A 3,235-nucleotide genomic window follows, 5' to 3' on the forward strand; every position below is an offset into this window, starting at 1 on the left:
GGGGGCGAGGGCGCAGACACCGGGCGGACCGGGACGGCCCCGACGGGGCGCCGCGAGAGCCACCCGGTGCTACTGGAAAAGAAGCCCCTGAGGAGGATTCCAGCACATTCCACCCCATCGGGGACCCCTGCCCCCCATCGGGGACCCCACCATCGGGGACCCCTGTGCCCCCTGCTCCCAGGCCCCTGGCACCCACAGATCTGCCTCCTGTCTCCGTGGTTTTGCTGTTCTGGAAGCTTCCAGCACATCCCCCCCCAGGATGCCTGTCCCTCCCGGCCCCTGGCACCCACAGATCTGCCTTCTGTCTCTGGGCTTGCTGTTCTGGAAGCTTCCAGCCCATGGTCCCACACAGCACTGCGGCGTCTGTCACTCAGCGGCGTGTCCCTGACTCATCTGAGCAAAAGCCAAGCTGCGTTCCTGTTTGTGGCCAAGTAATGTTCGCGGGGTGGGGGGCCTGGGCCCCGGGCCCGGTCCTGGGCTCGATGGGGGTCTGAAGGCCAGCCCGGAGGGCCTGGGGACGCACGATTGCTATTCTCTTGGGAAAGTGCTAGAAGCGGACTTTCCTGGCCATATGCTGCCTCTGTTCAAATCGCTGACAAGCTGTGTTCCAAAGCAGAGGCCCAGAAACTGGAATCTCAACCAACAGTGAATAACGCTGTTTAGACGCCCCATCTGGGCGGTGGCCACGCTCGGAGCTCCTGAGCTCAAACGCCAGCTGAGCGGGCGGGGTGGCGCACGCCTGCCGTCCGGGCTGACCAGGAGGCTGAGGTTTGAGGATTGCGGTTCAAGGCCAGCCCAGCAGGAACGCTCCTAAGGCTCTGATCTCCAATCAACTACCCAGGAAAAGCTGCAAGCGGCACGGTGGCTCAAGCGGTAGAGCGCCAGCCTTGAGCCACAGAGCTCAGGGACAGCGCCCAGGCCCTGGGTTCAAGACCCATGACCTACCAAAAAAACAGCAACAACAACAACAACAAAAAACAATTCTAGCGAGCTGGGTGAGCCTCTCCTGCCCAAAACGCGACCAGAGCCGACTTGCGCTGCACCCGCTTCTCTCCCCAGCAGGAATCAGCGCCGCCTTGGGACTTGAGTTTGGAGTCTTGAGAAAAAGAGGTTTCCTGACGCAGACACGGGTGGGTGCCGGGCCCTGGGGTCTCTAGCAGCTTTCCTTGGACAACACGCCAGCGAGCAGGCAGCTTTGTCATCCACACACAGGGCCTGCGTCTGAGGGAGACGGCGGGCAGCGGGCCTGGAGGGCGCGTGTGGCCCGGAACCACTCACAGCACAGAGAAGAGGGCAACCAAACCAGGGCCTGACACCACGCCTCCTCCCAGACTCCCCAGGCTGCTGGGGACCTGGCACAGTGGTCAAGCGCCCACCGAAGCCAGCCTGAGGCCCCAAGTTCAAGCTCTGACACAGACACACACACACACAAATACACGAAACATGTTTTTATGGCAGAATGTTGCCTGCAAGTGTGTTTCCAGCACACAGATGTTTTCCTTAGGAACTCCTACCCACCCTTCAACACCCTCTGCAGATGCCCCTTAGGGGAGGGAAGCGGGCTCACTTGAACTTCAGGTTCCTCCACTCCAGGAGCAGAGGCGGAGGGGTGGACGCCCTGCGGTTCCTCTCTTCCTTCCGGCCCTGTTCCTTCCTGCTGCCCGCCCCCAGCCTGCAGGGCCTTGGGAACTGGGGCAGCCCAGGCCTGCTCCCGTGTGACCCGGGCACCTGGGTGCAGTTCTGTCCATCTGGTGGGCAGACACAGCAGTGCACTCTGCAGGGGGAGAAACTGAGGCCTGGGAGCCCCGGGCAGGGGCTGCCCCTCCCTCTTCACACTCAGCCTGCGCTGGGCCTGCCTCAGTTTCCCCATTTGTGACGTGTGGTAGGTGGTGGTGGGCGTGGGGGAGGGCGGAGGAGGAGGTCCTCCCTCCCACCCCGTGCCCGGCACTGACGGCCACACCATGCCAGGCCCAGACACTGGCGCTTTGTCCTCTGGCCATTGACCTCATGGCCTCTGGTCGCCTGACGCGGCCGGCCTGCTGTCCTGGGACCCGGCTGCAGGGAGGAGGGGCCGGTGCCAGGGGCTGGACCTCCCCAGGCTGAGCCTCAGTTTCCCTGACCCAGTGCTCGCCTCCCAGGGGCTGGGCCATGCACCCCTGGGGCTTGAACTCTGGACCAGGCTTTTTTTTTTTTCCTCTCAAGGTTGGTGCTCAACCCCCTGAGCCACAGCTCTGCTCTGGCTTTCCTTTCTTTGGTCGATTGCAGGGCTTGAACTCTGGGCCTGGGTGCTGTCCCTCAGCTCTTCAGCTCAAGGCTTGCGCTCTACCACCTGAGCCACAGAGCCATGTCTGGTTTTCTGGTGGTTCATTGGAGATCAGAGTTTCACAGCCTTTCCTGCCCAGGCTGGCTTTGAACTGCAATCCTCAGATCTCAGCCTCCTGAGTAGCTGGGATGCCAGGCTGAGCTGCCTCATCCAGCCTCTGCTCTGCTTTCTGCTGGCAGCTGTGAGTCTCATGGGCTTTCTGGCCCAGGCTGGCTTTGAACTGCCATCCTTCCATGTTGGCCCCTGCTTTCCATTGCTTGGAAGATATCCATCCTGGCAGCCCAGCCTGGTGTTCCAGTCCCCTGCCTCGGTGTCCCCAGTGCCCCGGGGCCCAGGCCGCTCCAAGGGTGAGTTCGAAGACCAGAGAGGGAAAGAGGTCCCTGAGGACACGTGTCCAGCTCCGGCGAGGGACTGTGGCTACCTTCGGGGGCTGGGCAGGAGCAGGCTCTGGGTGGCTGCCCTGGCCTGACAGGGGTCCAGGTGAGGCCCCGCCCCAACTTCCTGGGTTTCTCTTTCAGTTTGATTTCTGGGTCACGACATGCTTAGTTCCAGAGTGTTCCACACAGGGAACGGGGTGCCTGGGGCTTTGAGGGTGGTGTAGGAGTCTGCCACATTCCTTAGGGGCCCAATGGGGCTGCCAGCGGCTGGCCTGCGCCTGCTCTCCCTCCTTGTGCTGTCCCAGCAGGGCGGTAAGACCTCCACCCCATCTTTGGAATGGTCGGGGCTGGTGCTGGGGGAGGGGGATGGAGGTCAGGTGGACATGGGCAGACACAGGGCTGAGGCTGAGAGGGGCGGGCCGTGGCGTCCCCTCACCCGCACCCCTGCCGATCGCCATCTCGGGTCACCCCGCAGCCTCCTGCCCTGACCGAGGGTGCTGCTTCCAGGAGCTTCCCCCGCCCTCCGCGGTCCCGA

At 63.1% G+C, this 3,235-nt stretch overlaps 1 protein-coding gene across 1 annotated transcript in view; it reads right to left on the reverse strand.

Annotated features, from left to right (window-relative positions):
* Arrdc2 (arrestin domain containing 2) overlaps positions 1-3,235 on the reverse strand; it is a 6,679-nt gene that overhangs the window by 1,359 nt on the left and 2,085 nt on the right. The window lies entirely within an intron of this gene.

Source organism: Dipodomys ordii, unplaced genomic scaffold, assembly GCF_000151885.1.
Source record: "Dipodomys ordii isolate 6190 unplaced genomic scaffold, Dord_2.0 Scaffold108, whole genome shotgun sequence".
Lineage (NCBI taxonomy): Eukaryota > Metazoa > Chordata > Mammalia > Rodentia > Heteromyidae > Dipodomys > Dipodomys ordii.